Below are 27474 nucleotides of genomic sequence, written 5' to 3'. Positions count from 1 at the left end.
TCTACCCTTCCTGGGATGGAGCAGGGACCTCCGTCCCCATCCTCAGCCTTCTCTCCCAGAAACTAGACCGAAGGAGGCAAATTAGCCTCCTTCACTGCCCCCTATCCCCCAAGCTGGGAACTTTCTGTGAGGGGTAGAGCAGCCTTCAGGGGGTGCCTGGGACTGACGGATGTGTCCTTGCTCTGAGCTGCCACGTGACCTGGACAGACCTTTCTAGTTTCGGCTTCTTTTTCTCTGGCTTCGTGTTCCCTCTTCCTTTTCCCTCCCGTGCCCCCTCTCCTCCAGGCAACCAGAGGTCTCTTGGGTTTCACAACACCGGGAGCTTCCCTCTCTCTCCAGGTCTCTTCACCTCATTCCTGCTCAGGCTCCAGGTGGCCGGGGACTCCACCCTCTTCCTGTTGCCTTGGCGCTCAGCACTGCACTGGGCTTTCTTCCGTCTCCCTTCCTGAGCTTAGGGCACTGACAGGAGCAGCGGGATCTCTGGGACCCAGCAGAGAGGGGTTTGGCAGCAGTGAAGCAGGGCTGGGGCCAGAGCAAGGGGCACAGCAGCAGACTTCACGCTGGGTCCTCAGCCAGGACCCTCACTATCAAGGCTTCTTCCGTGCTCATATGAGCCGGGGCTCCTGTAAGAGTCCTGGGTGCCAGGGTTCCTGATGTTATTTCAGGGTATTCTTTTTCTAATATGTGTTGGGCAAAGACTAAGAAGTGGAGTAGAAAAAAAGGAGGGCAAAGAAACTCTGGAAGATGACATTTGCCACGAGGATGAGAAGGAGGAGGAGGGGCGGGGGAAGAGGTGAAATTAATTCATTAGAAAAACGTGTTTACTGGCTTTGCTCAGGCGCCTCCATTTTAAAAGTCTACGTTTACAATAAGTCGCTAATTAAAATACAAAATTAAGCACCAGCTATGTTTTTTTTTCCCCTTACACTTTAACTGCATGATTTTTTGTGATGTAATTTCTGGAAACACCCAGTGTACCTCACAGGGCTGATTGTTTGATAAACCAGAAGCACCTGAAACCAACCCCCCAAAATAAATATATAAATCTGGGGGAACTTAAGGTAGATTGGAAATGACAGAGAACTGCAGACTGCATGGAACCAAAAATCCATAATAATAATAAAAACCTTCTAAGTAAGGACATTTATCCTGCCTACCCCAAAACCAGAACAATCTGTGCATCTCAGGGAAAATAAAAAGCTTAAATGGAAACCAGATCAAGTGGGGTAATCGCTCCCTGTCCCCCACCCTCCAGGTTAGTGCCATGGAAAAAAGCAAAAACAACTCAGAATCCTCCCTGATTCCATTTCTAGCTGGGCTCAGTACTTGCTGGGCCTTTTTCTTTCATCACGGACTTTTCAAGGGGAATTTTTCTTTTTTTTTTTTTAAATAAATTTATTTATTTATTTTTGGCTGCGTTGGGTGTTTGTTGCTGCACACGGGCTTTCTCTGGTTGCGGCGAGCGGGGGCTACTCTTTGCTGCGGTGTGCGGGCTTCTCATTGCGGTGGCTTCTCTTGTTGCGGAGCACGGGCTCTAGGTGCGCAGGCTTCAGTAGTTGTGGTGCGCAGGCTCAGTAGTTGTGGCTCGTGGGCTCCAGAGCGCAGGCTCAGTAGTTGTGGCTCACAGGCTTAGTTGCTCCGCAGCATGTGGGATCTTCCTGGACCAGGGCTCGAACCCGTGTCCCCTGCATTGGCAGGTGGATTCTTAACCACTGCGCCACCAGGGAAGTCCCAAGGGGAATTTCTTCATCCCCCTTGTTCTGAACCAAGATACAGTCCCAAGAGTGGGTGAATGGGGGCAATGACTGTCCCCCCTTGGGAAAAACAAGCCTCTCCATGCCCACAGGGGGCAGACAGCATGTCCCAGGCTTGGTTGCTGGCCGAGTTCCTGGCTGTTCTAGAAGGCAGTGGGAAAGGGTGGTCCATGGTAAGAATGGTGTGTGTTGCCTTTTGCAGACAGCCCCATGGCCTGCTGCCTTCTTTAAGATGCAGACCTGGGTGATGATTGCAAAACTGCTGAGAAACCTGTCAGGAACTGACTCCAGGGTGGGGCTGGGAGGAAACTGGATCCCACTGGCAGCCTGGCTGCTGGAGGATCCTAGGCCCAGCATTGTCTGTGGGCCCGAGGCCTCCTGAGTACCGGGCATCTGGGCAATAGGAGGGTCAGGGACAGAGAGGACCTGCGACCACACTGCCTTCTCCTTTCTCTGATCAAAAGCTGGAGGCCCAGCTGGCCAGGGGCCCCAGTAATCTCTTCATAAACTTCCCTCCTGGGGAAAAAGGATTTGCCTCTTTTTAAGGTCTTTTTTAAAAAGACATGTTTTTCCTGATTGTAAGTCATGCTCATGGCTCATTGGAAAATACAAAAAACTGTGAAGAAAATAATTTTTAAACATGTAGTGTAGTTAAAAGTACAGGTTAGGTGAACAGAGTGACCTGGGTTTGAGCCCCAGCTTTGCCCCCCCAGCGCTGTGACTCTGGGTAACTTACTTAACATTGCTCAACCTCAGTTTCCTCATCTATAAAGTGGGGATAACGATCCTATGTATCTTGGAGGGTGGTGAGGATTCAGTGTGATGATCCGTATGAAATATTGAGCACTGAGCCTGACACACAGCATACTTGAACATTAACTATTTCTGTTATTATAGTTAATAATGATTGTTCTACTGCCTTGGATAATAGGCTTTTAGATTTTTTATTAAGAATTTTTTTTTACATCGATGAAATTCTCTCTCTAAACCTGTGCTGTCCAATGCAGTAGCCTCTAGGCACATGTGGCCATTTAAACTTAAACTAAGATTAAAGAAGATTAAAAATTCAGCTCCACAGTCACACCTGCCACATTTCGAGTGCTCCATAGCCACACACGGCCAGTGGCTACCGTACTGGATAGCGTCGAAAGTTCTACTGGACAGCATTCTAAACGATAGAGTCATATGAGTTCCGTCTCCCCAGTTTCCTGCTTTCTGTACATGTCTGTTAATGGCTGCATAGTGGTCCACGATATGGCCGAGTCACACTTCTTACTGGTTTCAGTCTTTGTTCCTGGGATGTTGGAGCATCCTCTGGGCTCTGATTGGGCCCTCTGGGGTCGCACCTCCCAGCACTGGTGATGTGCTGCTCTCTGATTGGTGCCAGGCAGCAAGGCATTCTGGGAGGAGCAGGGCCTCACCTGCTGATTGGCTCCCAGTGGTGGTGCCAGGTCAAGGGGCGGGGCTCTGTTTCCCCCCAGTGGTCCCTGTCAGAGCAGGAGGGGGCTGCCCCCCTCGGCCCCCTGTGCGTCCGTCCCCTCAGGCTCATCCACACCCTTCACCTCACAGGGTGGAGACCAGGGAGAGGAGGGACATGCTCGAGGTAGTAATAATGAGCAATCATGATCCGCCGCCACTGACCCAAGGGTCCCAGGTGTTCCTAGGAGCACCCCCGGGGAACCCCCCGGGAGCGGGTGGCCTTTCTTGATGGGGAGCGAATGCCATGGTCGGGGCTGGCCTGGCTCCCTGAGGCCGGCGCAGACCTCCAGGTCCTGGTGAGGGTCTTCAGGCTTCTGGAAGGGCCCTGACTGAAGAGGGTTGTGAGATTCCAGGGTGGGAGTGCCAGGGTCCCAGGTGGGGGGCAGCTCCAGAAAGACCCTGGAATGGCGGGTGACCATCCTGTGACTGGGGTTCGTGGAGTGAGCGTCGGGGTGCCGGCGTGCCGCCGGGGTGGTGGCCCAAGCCTCTCCTCCAGCTGGGCGGTCCACACCCTCCTGGGTGGCCAAGGGCAGAGCTCTGGGTGAGGGGCTGTGGGCAGGGCCGGCTGGATAAGTAATCCCCGGAGCAGTGGGCAAGACAGATAGGGAGAGCCGAAACCGGACCTGCTGATGTGGCCCTTTCTGCTTGCAGTGGATCATAAAATATGGCTCAGATTTTCATTACGGGCTCTATCGATTATCTTCTGGGACGGATGAATTATAGGGAACATTAAATTTTTTTAAAAAAGCAAGGGAGAGAGGAAATATCTGAATGAGTTTGGGTGGTCGATGGCAGAAAGGGCTGAGCCACCAAGCCTGTGTGGCCTCTGTCTCCGAGCAGGGTGAGAGCCAGACAGCTCAGGGTGGGCAGCCTCTGACAGCAGCTCTCAGCCTCCCAGGCCTCCTGGGCCTCCGTGGGCCCGGCCTTGCAACAGGGGAGGCCTAGGCTCTCCTCGCCTGTGCCCTGTCCCCTCCAGGAATCTGCCCAAGTTCTTAGAAGGCAGACGCTTGGGTTGTTCACAGGATTCTGACCCAGAAATAGGACCTTTCCCAGGCTCTGGGCCTTCAGTGATGGGAGGTGGGCCCCAAACTCTGCTGCTTCCCCTCCAGGGCCTCCGGATTCTGGAGAGCACCTTTTGTCTCCTGGGGTCAGGACTGGGACAGGACCTCCTGAGGAATGTGGATACCTGAGCCTGTTGGCCATCTCAGCTTTCCCCTACTTCATGTTCCTTCCATCGGCAGTCACTGGCTTGGAGGATTTTCGTTTTCCTTTGTAAGCTTGGGAAAAACGCGTCTGGGTTGCACTTGCTGTGTGCATCTAAGTCCACTCTGGAAAGAGAACCTCCTGGAAGCTCATCCTCCCTCCCTTGCTTCCTCCCCACCCGCTTCCCTCTCCCTCTCCTCGCCAAGCAGCATGTTGCACAGGTGTCGGACAAGCCTGGGTTCAAATCACTTCCCGGTGTGTGACCTTGGGTGGGTCACATCCCTCTCTGAGTCTTAGTTCTTCAACTGTCCAATTGGGATAATAAACTATCTCATTGGATTCTTGTGATGATTACATGCATTAATGTATTAAGGTCCTTGGTACATAGTACTTAATAAATGTGAACTATTATTATTTTCCTCCTCTACAGGGGCAGAGGCTGGAAACCTTTCCCCCGTTCTCTTCCTTTAGCCCTTTTGATTGATTTTATTTATTAAGTACTTATAGCACGTACTATGTGCCAGTTACTTTTCTCAGCATGCTACACATAATACATTATTTTATCCTCATAACCGTATGTCGGAGGTACTATTATTATCTCCATTTTATTGATGGGGAGACTGAGGCACAGAGAAGTTAAAGTTGTCTGCCCAGGGTCACACAGCTTGTAAATGGCAGCTCATACCTGGCAGCCTGGCTCCCAAGCTTGTACACTAAACCACTAAACCACTGCTGTCCCAGTGATCTGGTGGGGTGGCATGTGTGTGCACACGAGTGCGTGTGTGCACACTTGAGTTCCGACAGCCCTGCCCTGGTGGTGGTCTCTGGCTGACCCTACTTCCTGACCCTCTGTACTAGATGTGGCTCCCTCGGCTCCTCAGTGACCCCAGCATTTGAGGGGGCCCTGTCCTGGGTGGAGCTTATGACCCCACGCCCACACTGCCCCCCTCCCCCTGGCTTTACCTAGGCTACTGTGAAAAGGTGGTGGTTTCCATGGATATCCCTCTCCCTCTGGTGACACGCCCTTTTTTGTATAACTCTGTTCCCTAGAGTTGATTGTTTTTGGCACACAGCTCTGTAAACTCATCCAACAATTAAAAAGGGGGAGGGGTGGGGCAAAAAGGAGACAGACAGTAAGTGTGGGGTGAGTGACACACAGGAGGGGCCTCTGGTGTGTGGGTCCCCTCTCTGGCCCCTGTCGGCAGCAGGACGGCACCGAAGTGCAGAAAGCCACATAACCAGCTGGCCCGCAGTTCTGCTGGTGGAGTTCTGAGAATTCACAACGCCACATGTTTCTTTCCATTTGAGCTGTGTCCTTGCCCCATTTGTTCCTCCCTCAGGAATCTAAAGGGGCCCATTCTCGGAGCCACCGTAGCCATCTCCAGAGGCCACTTGAAGCCATGAGATGCCAGCTTGGACCAATTTGAATATTTGCTGCCCTTGCTTTCGTTGTGTTTGCGTTTGCCCTGTTTGTGTACCATCAAATACCTGCCGCGTTGGGCGTACCCATCGGAGGCTGTGTGAGATCACAGATGAAAAATGCAGTGAAAAACACTTTCGTGCCACAACACATCATGTAGGATTTTTGTATTAAGATGTGGATTTTTTTATTGTTTTTTTTTTTTTTTTCCCTTTTCCATACAGCCCTGAAGTTGGGCAATGTGCACGTCTGCACTTTTGTTTTCACTCCAGGTGGTTTATGAAATCTGCTCATTAGGGCTCTGTCCTCTCCCCGCCCAGCCTGATCTTCCACCCCTTTATCCTCTCGGATGTAGATCTTTTCCTGCCACCCCCCCCAGTGTCTTCTCGCCTTTGGGGAGATGATGGGTGCCACCCCGCCCCTCCCCCTCCCCCCATTGCACATTCATCCAGTGAAAAGCAGGGGATCTTGTGGCCCTGCTTCTCAGTCCTGCATCTCTGAGGCAGGTGTTCATTGCAGTAGGAGGTACCGCTTTGGGGGAGGTAGCCGAAATCTCTGTGTACCCACCCACCCCCCAGGTAAAGCCCCTTAGCATACCCTTTGTCTGGAGAGAAAAAATAGAAGTTGTCCCGTGCCCACAGGGCCTCCTGACTTAGAGTGGCCCTCTCCCGACTGGCTGCCTTGTCCTTATCCCATCAGGTGACAGCGTTGGGTGGCTCAGCCCCTTTTTGCGCCAGGAGGTCACGCCCACAACTGGGACCCTGTTTACCAGGTGGATCCAGGGGTTCCTCCTGCTCACCAGGTGCGTCACCGTAGGCCTCACCTCCCTCCAACCTGCCGCCCAGCCGGAAGGAAGCGCCTAAGCCTGGCCTTTGCCTTCCCTCTGGTTGTGATCTCTGAGTGCTTTTGGTTGGCTCTGGGGGATTTGATGGAGACCTGTTTGGAGGTCAGGAGAACTGAGATTCAGGAGGGGAAACAGCATGAGGTGTGGGTGGGTGCTGAGGTCATGGGTGGGGACGAAGAGGAACTTTCAAGTGAGGTGGGCCTTGGAGTCCGTCAGCCCGAGTCCAGGCCTGGGTCCAGCACTTGCGAGTTGTGTGACCTTTGGCAAGTCCCTTCGTATCTCTGTGCCTGCCCTCCCTAATCTAGCCACAGGGATCATAATCCTTCCTACTTCGTGTTGTAAAGATTCAATGATATCATACAGCACTCAGCCCACTGCTTGGCGAACAGAAGGCGTCCGGAAAAAGAATATCATTACTTCTCACATAGGCCTATTGGCAGAGGGTGTGCCCTCCACTCCCAGCATGGTCTCTGGCACATAGTAGGTGCTCAGTCAATTCTTACTGGAATCAGTTGGAGAAGGGTCAAGTAATCAAGCGGTCTCCTTGAACCTGAAAGTTATTAATTCATGGTGTTGATGGAGGAGATGGGAGAGCCCAGGACACAGGTTGGGACTCAGGGAAACTAAACAGAAGGGAGCGTGAAAATAGGTGATGAAGTTTTCTGTCAGAGGAGGGGGATGAAGCTGAGCCAGGCCCATCTGATTCTGACATAAAATCAGGAACTAGTTCAGTTTCACGAACACTTACGCTGCACACCGTGGGCCAGCTGTTGTGCTAAATGCCGGGGACGCAACGATAATTAAGACCTGGTCTCTGCCCTTGAGGAGTTAAAAATCAATGGTGGAGACAGACTTGTGAACAAATGACTTGAGTCCAGTATGGATTTAAATGCCACAGGGAAGGCTGCGTGAGGAGTTGAGGGGCGTATGGGCCTGCTCGGGGCAGATTCTGGAAGGTTACCTTGAAGAGACTTGGAAGAAGAGGGCGCTGCCAGCCGGGAGCGTTTCTGGAGCACTCTTAACGCCTTTCGCGTCTCTTGTGGATCCCCCATGTCTGCTAGGTAGGAGGGAAGAAGGTGTTATCTCCACTGGACGAGCGAGGAGATGGGCCCTGGGGAGAGTACATGGCTTGTCCCAGGGCCTACAGTGACTTAAGCGGCAGAACTGGGACTCAGACCCCTATCTTCTGATTCTCGGCCCAGTGTTACTTCCGTGCCTGCACCTGGCTTCTCACCCCTTCACCCCGGAGCTGCTGGCCAGGGAGCTCCGTCCTTTGGGCTGTGCACCTGCTGACCAGGATTCTTGCTGCCGCCGTGGCCCTGGGGCCTGTGCTGTGGGAGGGCCCTGTCCACGACAGGCCCTGTGGCCTGCGTCCTGGTTTGGCAACTGGGTCAGGCTGCTTGGTTGGGGACAGTCCTGGAGCAAGGCCGCACCCTGGCAGGGCCGGAGGGTGGCAGGAGTGAGGAGGATGGAGGAAAAGGAGGCCTGGCCGCGCCCTTTCTTCAGCTGCCCTTGATGCCAAAGCTGAGAAGGTCCCTCTGCCTCGGGCAGGCCCCTTGTCAGCTGGCGGAGGCCGGACGAGGGCCCCACCAGGGTCTGGAAGAGCCCCTTCCCCTGTAACTGGAACCCCCTTCTGAGCTAGGACGTAAGGCCCTGGTATCATTCATGCTCACCATTTATATGTGGTCACACTCTGGTCTTTCTAGCGCTTTGCCTTTTCTCTGGGGAAACGTGTGTGCCTGGAAGGGGAGGCGTGTCAGCGGGCTGTATAAGCAGCTGGCTGTCAGGTAGGGTAGCGGTCATTCTGATGCGATGTGGGGGTGGAGCACCCCGCCCCCAGCAGCAGTGTGTTCTGGGGGTGGGGATCTGTAGGTGATCACCCCTCCTCCAGCTCAGAGATGTTTGGTCGGTGGGTGGGCTGCCCCGGGCTTTGGGGATTCTGGACCAACAGTCAGGGGAGTGTCACAGCCCAGAGGAATGAGTCTCCCAGTGGCCCTGAAGTTCCCATTAAAGTGTTTTTTCCTCTTTTTTAAAGAAAAAAATATTCCCAAACTGGAAAACAAAGGAAATCCACTTCCCCCAAATCACACGAAACTCACATTAGGGGCCTGGCGGGAATCCATGGAAACCAGGAAACCCGCTGTTAACCCTGTATGGTGCTAAAGGGTGGGGTGGGACCTGGGCTGCTCCAAGCCTGGGACCACTGTTGCAGGCCCTCCCCGATGCTTCTCCCAGGGAGCTGGTCTCGGTGGCACTGCCCAGAGCGGAGGTAGGGTGGAGCTGATGCTGGAAGCTCCTGCCTTCGAAGCACCAACTCCCCCTTCCACTCATGGCCCAACCTTGGGAGGCAAGAGAGGAGGGGTTCATGCACTCCAGGGAGGCCCCAGGGGATCCAGGGGCTGGGCCAAGTGGGAGAACCTGCCAGGCAGCTGCCCACACCGTGCCACACTGTGGAATCAGGGCCGAGCCCACTCACAGGCTTTGGGAATACACAGGCCAGGCGCTGTGGGTACTGCAGTGCCCCGGCAGAGGGGGAAGAAAAGGACTGGCGGTTCAGCCGCCACCTTCCCTCATGCCAGCCTTGTACGCAGGGTGGGTGTGAGAGCAGACGGACAGTGCCCTCGGGGTTCCTGCACCCCACTCTCACATCCGTGAGGCTGAGACTCCAGGCCTGGGAGGTTGTGTGCCGAGGTTGGTGGCGGTGTGTCTGTGTTTGCACGCACGTGGGCGAATTTTTCTAAAAAGGCTGAAAATATTTACAGGTTTGAAGTTGAAACGCAAACAGGAAAAGCCCTTTAAAAAGTGAGTGTAGTGGATATTCAAAACAGGAATCACCATGGAAACACCACAATATTTGCTTAAATTGACACAAAGGTTGCCGGTAGCAGGGCACCAACTTTCTTTGGCCACATTTTTTTGGCCCAACACCTATCACAATGGAATCTCACCCTCTTTTCTTTTTTATGAGATGTAAGGGCACAGTACCAGAATGGGGAGGGGGAAGGAAAGAGAAGTAGCCAAAATCACCATCCTGGTAGCTGCAGGGACACCTGTTGATTCCATTTTTAGAGACTTCCCATAAGGCCATCAGGGGGTCATGGGAGCAGCTGGGAGCTGGTGGAGGGAAAGTCTGGAGGGAGCAGGAGGTTGGGGAGGCCAAGGGTTAGTTTGGTTGCATGGGTCTAATCTGGTTTCCAGCGTCAGCTTGATTCATTGTCAGGCTGACCTTTCACCTCAGGTGCCAAATCTAGGGTGTGATCGCGCTGTTTTTACCTGGGGTGGCACCTGATTGGCCTATTTTTGTTTCTACCTGTTTGATTCTTTTATTAGGTGCGACGACTGCATAGCAGTTGGCTAATAATTGTGCAAAGGGTGCATCTGTTGTAGGGTCAGGCATGGCACGTACCACGGCAATGCCATCTGCAGATTGGTAGGCAAGGTCCAAGAATCTCTTACCTCGCTGGCCTGTTGCCGGGCAAGGTGTCCGAACCTTACCCTCCATTGTCCTTCTCTCTGAGTAGCTCTGTGGGTCTCAGTTGTAGCCTAATAATCTGTTTTCCTTTCTCCTTTTGGTAGGTAAACAGACCTCGCTGAGTGAAGGCAAAGACCCTCTCCAGCCCACCTGCCTTTCCCGCTGTTACGGCGTCGACCCGTCCTGTAGAAGGGGGTCCTGCAACTCTTGTGGTGTGTGTTGGAATGGACTTCGGACCCCGGCTTCTTGGGATGCAAAGGTAGCTGCTCCCCACTTCCAAGGTGCCACTGGGAAACGTGGGTGGGAGCTGTGATTGACGAGGTCAGGGCTTCCTTCTTAGGGGAGGGACTGCGTAGGCCTTTCTCAGCGGTGGTAGCTTAGCCACCCCAAGTGAAAGTGAGAATTTGCAAGTTCGAGAAAAGAGCCGGGGCCTAGGAACAGGATATCTGCATTTTGGCCCTGGCTCTGCTGTCGACTCACTGCTTTTTCCCCTCTGGACCTCTGTTTCCCCACCTGTAAAATAAAGAGGTTGGAATAACTGACCCTGAAGAATCCTCCCAGCATTACCATTGTATGACACTGAATGGTGCCAGCAGCGTGCAGGTGCTCCGGGTGAGGCCTGTGCCCTGGCAGCCACTGCTCCTGGAACTACGTGTCAGGTCATTTCTGAACATCACCTCTGGGAGCGGTAAGTCCAGCCTGTCTGTGTGTCCAGCGGCTCCTGCTCTGCTGTGAGCTCATGCGTGACTTGTTGGGGCTCTCCTGGTGGCCCGCCAGCCCAGGCAGGACCCTCCTTAGAGAAGAGGCCACAGGTATCTTTTGACCCCGGCTCAGAAGTAGCCCTTGCTTAAGGCAAGTACTTACGCCTGAGGTGGGTAGTCTACAGGGCTGGTACTGTCAGATATTTACCTGCAGGTGTCAAACTTGGCAGTTCTTGGGGTGGAGGGTTGACACACAGCAGGTGACTTACCACGTATTGATCATTAGTCAGTATTCTCTTAAGATCCGGAGGGAACCAGCCCAGAGGGGTTGGGCGTTGGTAAAGTTGACGGACAGCATCTAAGGGTGGGGGCTGAGGCTGAGGGCCTAGAGTGTGGCTGGAAGGGCAGGGCTGGGGGCTGCTTCTCTTGCGTGTGTCAGGCCGGAGTCCACAGCCCCGGCTCACCCACCTGTGCTCTCCCTCCCATGGGCGCCCAGGGCAGACGTGTCCTGCCCCTCCCTCCAGTGGCCAAGTGCTGCAACTCTGGACTTTGAACTTGCAGGGAGGAAGCACTTGCAGAGATGGGTGCCTTGGTGCCCACTGGGGTTTGCGTGGTCCCCAGAGCTGCAGGCCTGGTCACTTTGGGCCATGCCACCTCGGGAACTAGCAGAAGCCCTGGATAAGGCCTAGAGATTTGCAAATCAGACGTAAATGTGGCCTTGGGTTGTTGTGGTGGAGCAACCATGTGTCTGAGACTCTTCTTCCTGGTGTCCAGAATGCGATCACCCTCCAGGAATTGGTCCATCCGCGTTTAAGATGTACGGCTGTTGTCCCCTGATGGCGATGGGGCTGTGTAGACTGTTGGCTGTGCAGCCCTCTGGCCAGGTCAGCACCGGCACCTGTACTTCTCTGCTCCTTCCTGGGCTCTTCTCACTCGACTCCACTTCCTTGATGATCACGGGTCTTGGGATGGCAAGCCCATGCGTCTTTGAGCCTCTGGATGGTCTCCCCGGCTCCCTGTACCCTGTGCGCGAGCAGGTTGCCAGAGTGCCTGTGGAGCCCCTTTCCAGGGGGCGGTGTTTGCCGGTTCTGTCCTCAATGGCAGGCTTTCTGTTTTCTTCATTCCCTCGGCAAAACATGCCCATTAGCTTTTCCCTTTCTGAAGTTTCCACTTACTGTTGACTCCCAGGGGCCGTGCCAGCTGGGATTTGCACCCGGCATGGGGTATGGGCTCCACGAGTCCTCTGGGACTCCCGCATCCTGGCACCGGCCGTCTCGGGCTTGATAATGAAGCTTGGGAACTCAGAGGGCTCCAGGTGGGAATGTCATGGCCGAGCCCCTTCTCACTCACCCGGCCCTTTGGTCACAGGCTAGGGTCCTGTGTGGCAGGGGTGACCCGTGGTCTCAGAGGTAGCCTGCCTCACCACACCAGAGTGTGGGCTTGGGGCAAGTCTGTGCTCAGGCCTGGTCTGCAGGCCTGATCCTGTCTGACTCGGATTCTCCCCACTTCTGGCTACGCCACAGAAGATCTGGTTCTGTTTATTCAACAGTTATGGAGGGCCTGGTGTCTTCCGATCACTAGGGACAGAGTGATAAGACGACCGGCTCTCACGGAGTTCTGGTTGGGTAAGCGGACAACAAACAAACCCACAGAAAACAACCAGGAAATCATTAGTGCGGAATGGAAATGGATGAGGTGGTGGGAAGTGACTGGGCAGTCAGAGGAGGCTCCTTAGAGGAGGCGACAGTTAGCTGAGATGGAAGGATAGGGAGTGGGTAGCCATCCGAAGAGCGGTGGACTATTTCAGCAGGGGAGAACTAGTCTGGAGGAGCTGAGGCCGAGAGCTCAGGGAGCTCAGGGGACAGAGAGAGGCCCCAGTGCTGGGAGGTGGATGGGGTGGGGCTGCGGTAGGTAGGACGTGATGTGCCGGGGGAAGTTGGGACTTTATTCTTTGGGTGACAGGCAGCTGCTGGAGGGTTTCAAGCAGGGAGGTGAAGTGATCTGATTTTGTTTTAAAAAGGTGGCTGGGGCTGCCGTGGTGAGAACGGATTGGCGGTGGCATGAGCAGAAACGAGGAGGCAGCCGCCTGAGTGAGAGTCTGAATTCAGCCACCGGGTTAAATGCTGGGATGGGGCTTTTGGTGGTTTTAGGAACCAAGTGGACGCTTTCTCTTCACCCTGGGAATGTCCCACAGACAGGCTTTTGTTGTTGTTGTTCCTTTCCTCCATCTGACATCAGTAAAAGTGGCTGAGACAGAAGGGGGAAATGGGGAGAAGGGGGCAGGGTCCATGTGTGTTTAAAGGGAGAGTAAAGTGGTCTTGCTGATGGATTGAATGGGGGAAGAAGAGACCAGACCCCAGGGTGACACTGGCATTCCAGGCCCCCGATGCCTGGCCCTGCATCTCCTCTCTCTCACCTGACAGTGCCAAGGGGAGAAGCACCACCCTGGGCGCTGTGCTCGTTGCTAAGAAAGCTTGCTGGAGTGCATTAGGCGCCCCTGGGTCAGCACCATGTGGAGGGGAGGCCTAAGGCCTGCTTGCATCTAGCACCGATTTCAGCAGGGACTTTCCAGCTCCCTGTCCTTTTGGCCCTAAGATGCTGCACTGAAGCCTGTTTTGTGCCTTTGCTCCACGGGTTCTGTACTGGGTCTGAGGTTGGGCCTAGAAGCTTGTATAGTTCCTCTCACTGTGGCTTTAAATGTGATCTCTGTGCCTGGATGTTGATCAGCTTTGAGAGCTGAAAAATGGGTTTGTCTAAGACCCCCTCACTTCCAGACGGCCAGCACAGTCTCCAGCCCCAACTCATGGGCAGGGATCCTGGCCATGGAAAGACATGGAAAGTCTTTCCACAGTTCACAGTGTGAATTGCCGTAGGTACCTCATCAGACTTGACCTAGGCCACTGTCCCTTTTTCCAGGGATCCTGAGCTGAGGCTCCACTCTCCTGGGTCCTGGTATCATCTGCCTGGGCCAGGACAAGGCAGGCAGTCCCAGCAGCGATGCTGTAACAGCCAAGCCATCCCCGACCCCCCGGGGTGGGCGCTGCGTAGCCCAGACAGCAACCAGAGCCTGGCTGGAGTGAGTGTGAAGCTGTCCCGGCCGGCTGCGGAGGCCCCAGTGAGGACTTGCCCATGCTGGCAACATATTCGCAGCAGTATGGGCCAGCTCAGCCCTCCAGGAAAGCTTTGGAGGCCTGACCTCCAGGGGGAGTGACAGGAGGGAGCAGAAGGGCGGGCTGGCGATGACGTCGTGCGGGGGGTGATGGGAGGGGTGATGGGGATGTCCCAGGCGCGCAGCTGGTGCCTCTGGCTCCACGGGGGTGTCAGCCAGTCTTCCTGGGTGTGTCTGCCGGCATCAAAACACTGGGCTGAGCCCTGGGGGAGGGTGCGTCTGGGTGGGCAGGCGTGTGTGTCCGTGCATGCATGGGAGGCTCTTCTGCTTTCTGCCTCCGTGGCCTGCACTAGATCCATGGCCTTCACTCCTAACTGGACTGGACAGTTCTAACTCCGTCCTCCAGGGCTTTGATCTGGTGTGGGGCTGGCCGCTCCAGAACCTGCAGCTGGGGTGGAGGCGTGGAGGGGCGGGATCTGGAGAGGGAGGTGCTGGCTGAGGGGAGCGGGGGCCCCTGTCCTCCACCCCCCCGCCCGGTGACACCCTGGATCAGTGGACTCCAAGGTCGCAGCCACTTTGTGCTGGGCAGAGACGTGATGGGGAGACGGTGTGGGAAGAGTTACTGATCCTTCTGGCTTCTCATCTGTGTGAGGATTCTGCCTGGTGTTGCCGACATCCCTGCCTTGGGCCTCCTTCCCCAGTTCTCCCTTGCGCCTCCCGCCTTCCTAGCAGCGTTGGAAGCCTCTGGGTTCCACCAGGCGCAGACCCAAGGGGTGAGGGATTGGGCAACGCTGGCAGCGCCTGCCCGCCTGGAGCTACCCAGGGTGATGCGCTCGCTCCAAAGGGGACAGCGGCCCGCGGCTTTGGGAGGGTTAACATCTCGTGGACGAGGGGAGAAGCACTCTGCTCTGCCTCCGTCCTGTGACCTTGGAGCCTCCACGGGGAGAACATGCTGGCGTTGGAGAAGCGATGGCAGGTTTTGCACACGAGGGGAGTCCCAGTGGCTGGGAACGCGTCGTCTTCCCTGGCAGACCTTCAGGTTCCCCCATTCTGTCTTCTCCCAGGTTCCCTGGCCTCTCTGATTCTAGAATCCACCCAGGTATAGTCCTGGTCCGGGAGAAAGTCCTTCAGCCCAGAGGACACCACGCTGAGGCATGAGGCCGCCCCCCTGGGCCTCCCCACACCGTCAGCTGCTGGTTCTCTGTTAAGTCAGCCTTGGGGATGGTCCCCACCTTCCGCTCACCACCCAGCTTAGTCTGGTTTCTTGGCCCTTCAGGAGTAGGAGCCTTTTCTGACCCTGAGCCGCCTTCTGGTAGCCTGCGCTTGGGACCCCTGCGGCCCTGGGCGGTTGAGGGGAGGGAAGGTGTAATTAATCACTAGTTTCTTCTCCAGAAATGCTAATCGGGAAAAGCAATTAAAAGTAACTTTTTTCCCTTAGTAATCTGTGTTGAGAGCTGGTAATGAAGTTTAGGGCCGTTGTGACTCAATATTTCAGCTTCACCGACTCAAGTCAAAACAATCCAAGCCCAGGAGTTTGCCGGCAGCAAAGCTGGGCCCGGGCAGCAGCTGGGAGCCCTGGTGTTCCCCCTCGTCACCGTCGTCCCACCCCGTGCTGTTTCCCGGGCAGAGAGAGTAGCAGTCCCAGCTGGTAGGGCAGGGTTGGGGTGGCGAGGAGATGGGTCCCCTAGGACATCCCTGGGAGGCCCAGAACGTGGAAATGCATCTAGGGGATGCTAGGACCGGGAGACAAGTAACACGTGGTGTGCTGCAGAGCCAGGGGAGGGCGGGCTCGAATAGGGTTGTGGGGGAAAGATGGGTGTCTGGGGAGCCCACTGAGGTCGGCCAGGGCTCAGCCACATGGGACTCAGAGCCAGAAGAGGTGGTGGTCCAGATCCTGACCTCTAACCTCCGGTCATTCATTTTTCGTTTTCGTCTATTTTTCAAGCATTACTGATGCTTGATGACACTACAGACCGGGTTGGAACTGCAGCAGTGAACCAACAAGGCAAGAATTCCTGTCCTTGTGGCATTAGCATTTTTGTGGAGGGAGGCAAATGATAAATGAGATAAAGAAATAAAGTAGATGTTGGATGGGACGTGTGTCGGGGAGAAAATTGAAGCACGTTTGGGGAATAGAATAGAATAGGGAGTGTGTGTGGCGGTGGATGGCCTGTCAGCTTAGGTGTGGTGTCTGGGGAGGGCGTCCCTGGGATGGTGACATTTGGGTAGGAGAGAAGGAAGTGAGGGAGCGAGCCACCCTAATTAATATCTGGGAGAAGAGGGTCCCTGTTGGGGGACAGCAAGTGTGAGCTCCCAGAGGCGAGAGCGCCCCTGGCACGTTGGAGAACAGCAGGGAGGCTGGTGTGGCTGGAGTTGGGGAGATGTCGTGTGAGGTCAAGGGGGTCGGGCAGGGGGGCCCCCAGATCCTGCAGGCCTTGGAGCCATCGTGAGAACTCAGGCTTTTGCCCCGAGTGGAATAAGAAACTTTTTGAAGAATTCTGAGTGACATGATCTGCTTAGGCACAAGCTCTTTATTCAACAGCAAGACCCACTGTGGCTGGCTCCTGCTCTCACGGGCCGCCTGCGGCCCTGTCCAGGTGCGTCTGCACGAACCCCCGAGCCCCCTCCGAGGGGCTCTCCTGAGCGGACGTGAGGAGTGCAGAGGGGCTGTGAGCAATCGCCCTGCCCCAGCCCTGCCGCCGGCACAGCCCCACCTCGGGGAGCAGTTCAGAAACGGGGTCTTGTCGCTTTAAGCTGCCCCCGGCCCGGCTTCCCTGGCCTGCTTTATCTGAAGTCCAAGCGCATGTTGTTCCCCGACCGATCTGCTTTAGCTAATTAATAATCTGACAGGAGCCACCCAGGGGATTAGCCGCTGAGCCGAGCTCCACCAAGCCCCAGCAAATGAGTCCTGTACTCCTTGGGGACATGGAGGTGACTTTGGGGGGTGCGGGGAGACGGGACCCCTACAGGTGAGCCATGGTGTTGGGCAGTGCAGTAGTGACCAGTGAGGGGAGAGGGCAGGTGGGGACAGTTGTGAACAGGGCCCCTTGAAAGGAGACCGCTGTCCCAAGACGGCGGGGGTCTCTGCTCTCCCTCGCTGCCCCTTCCAGTCTTGCTCACCCACCAGAAACCGTCCCCACCGGCCAGGTGCTACCTGCCGAGGAATGGGAGAACATTGCCAGATTTAGCGAATAAAAAGACAGGGTGCCCGGTGAAATTTGAGTTTCAGACAAACAGCAAATCATTTTCAGTGTAAGTATGTTCCTTTTTCAGTGTAAGTATGTTCCCTGTTCCGTGTTTTGGACATACTTACACACAAAAAAAGTTTTCGCCGTTTAACTGAAATCAGAGTTTGCCGGTGGTCCTGCGTTTTCTCAGGCAACCCTGAGCACCTGGGGCCAGAGGCTGTGGGACTCCCTCCCTGGAACAGCCTGGAGCTCCCTCTGGAAGAGGCAGCGCCCTTGGGGGCTGCTTGGGGGCTTGGCAAGCAGGGTGGGGCTGGGGCACAACGACCCGCTCACCACGGTACTGGGAGGGGAGGATGGAGCGAAGGTCAGCCACCTGCCAACGTCTCCAACCTCTGGGCCCAGGTGGCCCTTGGCTGAGTGGAGTCCAATTTCCCTCCAAAGGCACTGTGGTCCCCGGGCTGGGGAGCAAGTCCCAGGGCCACTTCCGCCAGGTGAGGCTGTCGTCTGGGATCAGTCCGTGGCGTCTCCTGAGGTTGAGGCCTGAAGTTCCTGGGGTCATCTGGGTTAGGTGGTCATCCGCTAAAGGCATCTGCTCTGAGCCCAGGGAGAGGCCGGAGGGATGGCTCCCTGTGTGGGAGGGGGCCAGGCCAGGTCCGCCACGAGGTCAGGGACAACAGCCTGCCCTGCAGGGCCACCTCCATGTTGTGAGGCCTCGGGGCACTGACCAGAAATACCCGTCTGCCCACCTCTCTGAGCTACCCTGAAGGCTGCCAAGCAGCCCCTTGCCAGCTTCTTAGGGAGGGTGTGCCATCCACTGGGACTAGGCTGCCTGGGATGTCATTCCAGGGGTGGGGAGGGGGTCTTTATTGGAAAATGTGATGGCATCCTCACTGCTCCTTCTCATGACCTCTCTCACCCGGGCTCCATTCCCAGGGGTCAGAGAAGTCGGGGCGGCGAGAGGGGCCTGCTGCCAAATGGTGGTCGTCCAGCCTCCTGCAGCCAAGGGGCCTGATGCCAGGTGGGCACTGCCCCTGAGGGGCGAGCTCTGGCTCCCGCTGTGTTCTCTGGGAGTGAACAGCATCCTGTGTAGAGAGGCCTCTTCTCCCCCAGCCCCAGGCTGCCCTCCTCCCAGCCTTTCCCGGCACAGCCAGCTGGGGAGTCTTGCGGTGGGAGCAGAAGGGGGCTAGGGGTGCCGATCCTGGGGGAACCTCTTCCGCTTCCCGAGCTCTCAGCCTCTTCCCCAGCATGCCCCGCGGTTTGGCCCTGTTTCGCAAGCCGTCTGCTGCCCATGCTGCCTCTGACCGACATCGTTAGCATGGGTATTTATATTTCATTAACGACATTAAGCCCAAATGGCATTAAAAGCAAAGCTGGTGATAAATAGCTTATTAATAAACAGGGACTGCTCCGTGCTGCCTGGCCTCTCCCAGCCCTGCATTAACCCTTGCTGCCCCAGATAAAGATGCTTCACCCCAAAGATCATCCCCGCGAAGATGGGCCCGGAAGAGCCGGTCACCTGTCTGCATTCTCTTGACAGCTCTGAGGTCAGTGCCTCTTGGATCCTGGGCAGGCCAATCCTGGGTCACTCGGGCTCACGAAACCCGGCCAAACCCCTCACAGCTTCTGATCAAATCATATTACCCTCTCCTCACTAGTTTTGATTCTGGGCATAAAAAATTCAGGAAATGTGGCTTTCTGGGCTGTAAGCTCAGATCTTCCCCATGACTTTGTAGCGCTGTCTGAAAGGAAGCTTATAGAATATTTCGAATCAAAAAGACTGATGCTTATGAAAATAACAGCAGTCATGATCTCAGCGAACGTGTCCTGAGCGTAACTGCGAGCAGGCCTTCTGCCCACCACACCACACGCACCAGCTCCCGGCCACCCCGAGGGTCGTCCAGCTCAGGCTCATTTTTGACGTGGGAAAACCGACGCCCAGAAAAGTGAAGCAGGGTCACCAGCTAGAGCCCACGTCACACAGCTGCTGGCACTGGGGCACGGGCTGCCGAGCGATGCTGGGCTCCAGTCATTGTGCAGTCTCCCCTAAAGCAGGACCTGTTGCAGAGGGCCATCCCGCCTCCTGGGCCTCGGACCTTCCAGGGCTTCTCAGCTGCGGCTCCAGCCTTGCTTGACTCCAACTCCTTGCCCTTGGGACCCCACTGCTCTGTTACTCTACACCCCTGCCTGGGCCCAGTGTGCCTGCACAGGCTGGCCGTCTAGAGGGCACAGCCATGCACCTTGCAGGCCATCACCCCTCCTAGGACCTAGAGGTGCCAACAGAAAGCTAGTGGAGTGTCCGTGGTGCTGTAGAGGCCCCAGTGGGCTTCTGCTTCTGGTTGGAGCAGCTTCTATGTGGTGCCCTCCCGCGGGGGAGGGGGTACCGGCCAGGCCTTATTTGTTTGGAGTTTTAAGTTGGAGTCTCTTGGACGTAGAGCCATCTCTTAACACTTCCAAGAAATAGGGGCACTACCCGCACCGATCCCACCCCAGCTCCCTAACTGAACTGACTGAAGGCAGGAGGAGAAACTGGAACCTGTCTGAACTTTGGCCCCACCTAGAACTCTCAGTCCTGCAAACCTGAACCAGGCTTCTCATTGTCCTCCCTGCCCATCTGGGGCTGTCTGGGCCCAGGCCTGGCAGAAGGGGAGAAGGGCCTCTCTCAGGGTTTTGCAGCATAGAAGGGAAAGATGGAGGGGAGCCTGAGGGGAAGATGCCGTGTGGTTCCAAGGGGAGGATGGCGGTAGAGGGCGCGTCGCCGGGACCATCTGGTTGTGTCTGGTGAGCACCTGGGGAGGATGGAGAGCTAATTAATTAGCAGGACTCCTGCAGCCTCTGCCAGGGGCCTGGACTGCTGCTCTCAACACATTCCCAAGCTGGGAAGGAAGTTGGTGAGCAGAAGCCACAGGGCTCCTCATCCAAGAGGAATTCCACTTATCCCAGTGGCTGGAAGTCTGACCACCTTCCGCAGAGCAAAGCAAGCAGGAGGGGATCGGGCAGGAGGCCCTTCCTGACTGACATGATAACTGGGACTGCCTCGGAAGGTCGGATTCACTCCTGCTTCTCCTCCCGGGAAGACCTTCCAGCTTGCTGTGGCCGTGCAGGCCTCAGACATCACAGCAGGGCATGGCAGGTGGCTGGGAATGGGGTCATGCGTGTCACCTACATTACACTTGGCGTACGTTAAACCAGCGCCCAGAGAACCCAGTACAGAGCAGCAGGGGAAAAGAGGTCAGCCAGGCCTGCCCCTGCCTAGATCTAGTGGTCAGACGGGAGAACTAGTTGGGAGCAATGTGTGATGGAGAGAGACAGACTTTGGAACCAGGCCGGCCTGAGTTGCACTCAGGTCCACTGTTCTGTAGATGTGTGGCTGTCACTTCACCACGCTGAGCCTCAGCGTCCTCCCCTGTAAAATGGGCACGGTAGTACCTTCTTTGCAGGAATGTCGTCTCTAGAGTGCCTGGGACCCTTAGATGCTGAATGAGGGGTAGCTGCCCCCCTATTGCTGTTAGACCTACTCCTAATCTGTTGTGTTAAAGTTCTGTTTGAGAAAGGGGAGAGGAAATGGCTAAACAATACCATGTGTAATACAGCAGGGCATGGCCTGCCACTCTGACTGGGAGGCCAGTCCACTCAGTGGGGATTCTGGAGCCTGTCCTCCTGTGCTCGGCTTAGAAGGGGCAGGAACGGAGGAGAGCCCGTGAAAGGGGAGCGCAGTGTACCCCACTGTCAGCGAGTGCCCGTTCTAAAGGGGAGCCACATGTGGGTGTGACACTGGTTGCAGGCAGCTGTGGGGAGCAGGACAGGGGTCTTCAGCGTGGTTGCCCCTGCTGCCTCTGATGCCAGCTGTGGCGAGGCAGGGTCTCCCTCTCCCCGACTTGATTGTGCCCACTTGTAGCGCACTGGCCTTTGGCTGTGAGCCCACTTAACCATCCTGCCACCGTGAGAAGGCAAGGACCGGGACGCCAGCGTCTGCTCCCTCCTTCACGTGGGCTGGGATGTGTTCTCCTCCCGGGCTCCTTCACAGACTCTGGGTAGAATGCCTCCCTTCTGCCGCTGGGACCTGGCCTTTGTTATAACATCAGTGGAGGCCATTGCTTCCGCCGCACCTGGCACGTGCTGGTCTTGGCATTTAGCAATTTCCCCCCACCTGTGGGATTTGACTGGCCCACGGGGTTCTGTTTGTATGAGAGGCAAGAGCATGGACACACCCCCTCTGCAGGCCGCCACCTTCCCAAGCACAGTGTATCATTTTCTTCCCAGCCCCATCCTTAGTCCAAGGTCGCCTGTGTTCTTCAAAGGCCAGAGGCCGGACGGGGACTTGGGAGGGGGTCATGGAGTGGCTGGTGCCTCCTTGCTTTCCTTGCCTTGGTGGAATGGCACAGCAGCTGGGGGTTTCTGTCACATGCCACTTGTCACCCAGAGGATTTCTGAGAGCGCATCTCTGGTTAGGAGGGTCCCTGCAGGGAGAAGCCTGCTTTGCCCACAGGATCTCAGAGCCACCCAACTCCACACGGGCACAGGAGAGGGGCTGGGGAGGGGGTCGCAGCCTGAAGACAGCTCCAGGGAGCGGGTAAAGTGATGCTGAGTGGGAAGGTTGGTCAGTGGCCAAGGAGCTGGGCCTTGTGGCTTGATGGGCAGATCTTTGAGTGGGTCCAAGTCCACTCCAGACCCAAAGCTTTCTCCTTTCCTTGCTCCCTTGACTGCAGGGCTGGTAGAAACAGCTCACCTTCCCCTTGGCCCACGGCGCTCTGACCTCAGGCCAGCCTCCGTGGGCTGGAGCATAGGGAGGCCCTGGGAGAAGGACCCAGGACCTGGGCTGGCCCTTGCTCGGGGTGTACAGTGCCCTCTTGGCTCTGTGCCAGCCCCCAACATGGGCAGTGCCTGCCTGTTCAGGGAGCACTCTGATACCCATCACAGGCAATGGTAGCCTTCATCTGAAGCCACTGGACTTGAGGGGAGGGAGGAGACCACATGCATATTCCTTCCTCAGGGAGCTTTCACCTACTTTCATTTTCTTTTCGCCACTATTTTTTCTTGGGGTCTAATTAAAGACTTGGAGCCACTTACAGCCTGCGGTTGGCTTTTTATTTGGGTCTTTGGCAATTACCTCCTGCCCTAAAATAAGTTTCGATGGAGCAGGGGTAGGAGTTTTCTTTTTAGCCAAGTTCTCAGCTTTAATTTTGCCGTGTGTATGTGCGTATGCGCATGTGTGTGTGACGGAGTGTAAAGAGGCCTTTCCTTCGTCCCCTTTTCCAAATCCTACCTCCTACCCCTCCTTCTCACCGTCCCCATCTCAAGTGTCCTGCGGCCAAGGCCAAGCCTGGACAGCAGGAACAGTATGTCCTCAGCATCGCCCTGCCTGGAGTCAGCTCTGTGACAACAGGCAGGTCAGCTGCTGACTCTGTCCCAGTTTCTTCACCTGTGAACGGGGACAGCCGGGCTGGGCCCGCCAGAGGCTCCCCTGCTGTGCTGCTCTGGAAGGAGACCTCTTGCCACAGTGGAGTAGGTCATCCCTGGGGTGTGGGAATCAACCACCAACGCCAACAGGCCATGCTTTCCCCTGCCGGTCAGCACGCTGTGTACTGGAATAGGAGCATGTAATCGTGTTCCCCAAGCTCTCTCCCCGCTTTACCCTCCTCGTCCTCCCGGCCACCCTGAGAGCAGCGCGATCACCCCCACTTTATAGTCAAGGCTCCCTGCAACCAGAGATAATTAGTGGCTTTTCTGATGTCACTTGGCTTATAGGGGAGAGAGCCTTGGGATTCAAACCCAGGTCCTCTGATCTTCCAAAACCCACACCCGGAACCAGCTGCATAATTTGCGGGACCCAGTGCAAAATAAAAATGCAGGGCCCCTCTTGCTAAAATTAAGAATTTTACGATGGCAGCTGTAGGACATTGAACCAAGCACGTGCCCTTCTGAGCGTGGGGCCCTGTGTGACTGCGTGGATTGCCCGCCCAGCAAGCTGGCCCTGCCCGCACCCCCTTGAATCCCCTTCACCTGTTTGCCTCTGTTCCCACCTGCGTGGTGAGGGGCAGGGAAGTTACACAGGGGCCACCTGTGTTCTGTTTCCCTGGCCTCTGCGGCTTTTCCCTGCAGATGCAGCGCTCAGGTCCTCCCCGGTCTTGGCCTGTTGAGGAAGCACTGTACCTTAGCATGACACAGGCTTTCTGGGGTTCCCTGAGCCTCTTAGGGTCCTCTAGGCCTATTTAAGGCCGCCTGAGACTTTAGGTCAGTCAGAGGTGAGGAAATCAAAAAAAGGACAAAGAGGATTTGGCGAGAACTCTCCTTGGGTGGAGGGTGCAGATTTGGGGAGATCAGTCCTTCCAGTCCCACTCAGGAATTCTACAAGGTCTCTGTCAAGCTTAAGCGTCAGGTGACCTGCCCAAGTATCCAGGTCATGCAGGGCTCTAATTGCTGTGTGTGGGGTAGACGGTCAGGCAGCCATCATTGGGCTAACCTGGAAACTTCCTAGCTGGCTGTTGGGGACTTGGAGTAGCCTCGGAATCTTGTGGGGTTCTCAGAAGTTTCCCCACCATGGGTGGCTTGATGGAGCAAATGGCTGGGCGTGTGTCCATGGGTACACTGGCATATGTCTGCGTTCTGGTGAGGACACGGCTCTCTGTGTGCTGGGCAGCTATTTAAATAAGAGCTGTCAGGCTCTTGCCAGCTTCCCTGGAAGGAGCAGCCTTTGCCTGCCCATCTCGGGACCGCGGACCTTGTCAGTGCATGCCTGCCCTGCATCTCTCCTGCTAAGAAGGAGAAGAAGCCTGGGTACCAAAGTCCTGGAGCTAGCACCCGACCCCCGGCTCTCCCTGCTGTTCTGCTTCCTTCTAGATTCTAGACCTTGGGTGAACTTCAGGATGAAATGCGTCCTAAAAGCCACAGCAGCTGTTTTTATAAGGGGGGGGATCAACTTTATCTAAAATGGGGGGGACGGGTGGGGGTGGGAATCCCATAGGCAGAAGTTCTGAGGCGCTTTGATCATAGGAGGGAGAGAGTGCCCGAGTTTCCAAGGACTGATTAGATGGCATGCCAAGTGTATTAAATTTTGCAGACATTTTAACAGCAATATGCTAGATAGTTGGGTGTCCCCTGAGGCAGCTGGATTTTTTATATCCTTCACAGAAGGTCGGAACTCTCTTCTGCCTGCCTCCCCGCTCCACCCCGTGCTCCATGCTTCCGTCTCTCTCTCGCCCTCCCTTTCTTCGACAATTTTCCTTGCTTCTTGCTCTCTGCTCATAGAGAAGCTAAATGACACCTCTGGTCCCTGCCCAACAGAGGGCATTCCGTCCCTCCTGCCCTCCTGTCAGGAGGTCGGGGGTCTCCAGGACGGGGTGGGTATGAATGGGGGACCTGATTTCTATTTTTTTCTTCCCTTTCCCCTTCCTTCTCCCATTTTGGAGACGGTCATAAGACCTTCTCCCTCCCTGCTTATTTTTATAGGAAAAAAAAGGCAGGAAAAGAATCCATCTGGCATATGAATAATTGAAATGGCTCAACTCTGTTCCTGTTGCTGCTGTTTGTTCTCAGCTCCCCCGGCCCCCAGCCCATCCCCCTGAGTGCGGGTCTCTGAGCAGAGGATGTGTGGGCATTCTTAGAAGGTTCTCGGCAGAGGCCCGGGGCCCTCCTTAATCTCAAGCCCTTTCTCCCTGTGAATCTGTAGGTCTGGGTGGGGGGCATTTGGACATGTGGTTGGTTTTCCTTCTCGTGCGGACAGCCAGCCCCTGGCTAGAGTCTCTCCAAATACCACTCTAACTAGAATGGTTCCTTCGGCCCTTGGGCCTCAAGGGACAGCTTCTCCTGACCCTGATTTCCCCGAGGGTTCTCCTGGATTTTCTGGTTCCAAGCTCCTTTCCCCGGGTCCCCACCCCTGTGCCCTCGGCTTCAGCAGCCTAGGGGCTCCCGTTTGGGGAACTCAGGCCTTTGCGGGGCTCACTGCACCGCCGTCTTAGCACTGCCTCCAGGGGGCTGCTGCCAGCCCGCACACCGCGGCGCGAGCCGCACACCTCTAGCACCTTGCTCAGAGGTCTCGAGTCCTCGCCCACCCACTCCTCTTCCTCTCCTGCCCCTCATCCTGCCCAGCCAAGGGCTTTCGCATTCTTCACTCTGTCTAACACAGCCTTTGGGTCAGGAGCCGTGATAAACCAGAGATTTTTAAACTTCTTTCCACCGACTTGGAAAGTTGGGAGAGTTGGGAGAAAGCAGTGGTCGTAGGTTGGGGCAGGGGCAGGGGTGGGCAGGTAACGGACTCAGCCTGGCTGGAATCGGCTGCCCATTCCCCTTGCGGAGGCTGGACCAGCTGCCCACCGAGCCGCCATGTCCGGGCCGAGAATCCACTGTCTCTTTAAAACCATTTAGAGGAAGAACTTTAGTGCATTAATTCTGGATGAAGATGGGTCTCCAGATGACAGGCTGATCCACGTTATTCCCCATAAGACAACTTCCCCTCTCTCCTCCTCCCCCTCCCACCTTCCCGCCCCCTCTGCCCAGCGCTTTGTCGTCATCCATGGCTTGTGGACGCTGACCCGGGGAATATGTGCTTTACGTTGGAAAAGTCAGTACTTCTGTGTGTCTGTTTGGGACCTCATGTTTGTATCACGTGTGAGGTATTGACATGCAGCCGTGGGTCCTGTGGTTGTAAAGTGCTGTGAGTATGTGTGCATTTCCGAATGGCCCTGGGGGAGTGGGGGGAACGTGTGGGTCACTGCAAAGTGGTACGGGGCGGCGGTGGGGGGGGGTCCCTTTCCCCGGAGCTTTCTGGGTCAGGCACATTAAGGCTCATAAAATGCCTCCGCAGAAAGAGGGTGTGAGCAGCACCGAAAACATTCTAGCTTTTCTGGATTTGTAAAAAAAAAAAACAACTACCCACTAAGCAAAAAATAATTCAGATGAAATTCAAATCAGATTTGTTAATATATAACTATATATATGTGTGTGTGTATGTGTGTATATATGTCATTTATAAAGACTCCTACACATGTTGTAAAAGCTGTAAAATGTCTGGCATTCCAGGGCCTGGTACGAATAATTAGATATTTATATCCGATAAAACTGGTTTGATGGGGAAATCGTTTGCCTCCGTGCGGATTCTCAGTTGAGGACGAGTTTCGGTGGTTGGGTTTGTTTTTTTCCCCTGACAGTAAAACCAGGCATTTGGCACCAACAAATGTATTTCCCGTAAATATCTAAATCTCTCTTTTTCCACCGTGGGCTCTGCTAGATGAGCCCTGTCCTGCCAGCCCAGCACTGTTCTCTCCTGCCTTCGCATTTTCGCTGGAGAAATGTGCGTGCGAAGCCCCCTCCCGTCACCCCGAGCCCAAGCTCCAGGCCTCGGATGGGAGTCGGAGCTTGTGCCCCTTGTGTCTGTCTCAAGTCCCCACCCTCCACCCACCGCCAGCCTCGGGGCCCACGGGCCAGCGGGTCTTCTCTCTTCTTCTCTTTGCTCTGTTTCCTCTGAACGGTTCCGTGGAGTGGGGCTTCTGCTCTCGTTCCTTAAGGCCCAGCCTAAGTACTTTTCTGATTTCTTTGATTACCTTCTACCCCCAGTATTCAATTTGTCTCCCCGCTTGCCTGAGCTCTGCTTGACCTCCTGGCCATTGCCTGCAGGGCCTCTACCGCAGTGTGGGACGGCCCTGGGGAGCCAGTCTGCCTCCCTGCCCGGCTCGGGGAGACCCCCACCCCACCCTTGTTTCTCTTCCATCTGTTTCACAGTCGGGAACAGATGGAGCCAGAAGGAGCCGTGGATGGCTGTGCCCGCCCTCTCCCATTCTACAGATGGGGAGCTGAAGCCCCGAGTGGGGCAGCTGGGGTTCCTCGTGCATGGTGGGGGGCAAACTGGGGTGGGAGGCACAGCCCCCTGACTTTCCGCTCGTTCTGGGAGCGTGGACGACACACAGACCTCCCTCTGCCCCCCGGCAACCGTTTCTGTGAGACTTGGAGCCAGTGGTCTCACCTCTCTGAGCATTGCGTCTCTGTATTTGTGACTTGGAATTGGTCATTCTCAGTCGCTGAGAAGAGTAAATGAACCAACACATGACAAGCTCCTAGGCCCTTCCCCGTAATTTGGTGGTGGTCGGTGTTCACCCTGGCTGTGAAACAGCAACTCGCTGTGACCCGGGACTGAGCCTTGCCCACGAAGGCGACACCCATGTGGCAGGATTGCCTTTGCCCTGCCCCTTTCTCCCTGTGAGAGGCCTGTCACCCTTCTGGGAGGAACCTGGCTGGGATCAGAGCACCTTGCAGCTTCCCGGAGGTCAGGCCCTGACTAACTTCAGCCAGGAAGGAAAGGCCGGGAACAGTGG

At 55.7% G+C, this 27474-nt stretch overlaps 1 protein-coding gene across 2 annotated transcripts in view; it reads left to right on the top strand.

Moving 5' to 3' along the window:
• The window catches only part of CASZ1 (castor zinc finger 1), a 150216-nt gene that overhangs the window by 22766 nt on the left and 99976 nt on the right, over positions 1 to 27474 (top strand). For both annotated transcript variants that reach the window (XM_082611877.1, XM_082611876.1), the window contains exon 2: positions 10277 to 10431. The gene's annotated coding sequence lies outside the window, so the exon portion shown is untranslated. The remainder of the gene's footprint in view (positions 1 to 10276; positions 10432 to 27474) is intronic.

Source organism: Mesoplodon mirus, assembly GCF_964341445.2.
Source record: "Mesoplodon mirus genome assembly, chromosome: 3".
Taxonomy (NCBI): Eukaryota; Metazoa; Chordata; class Mammalia; order Artiodactyla; family Ziphiidae; genus Mesoplodon; species Mesoplodon mirus.
Note: the sequence above shows the minus strand (reverse complement) of the source record. Positions and strands in the feature narration are given on the sequence as shown.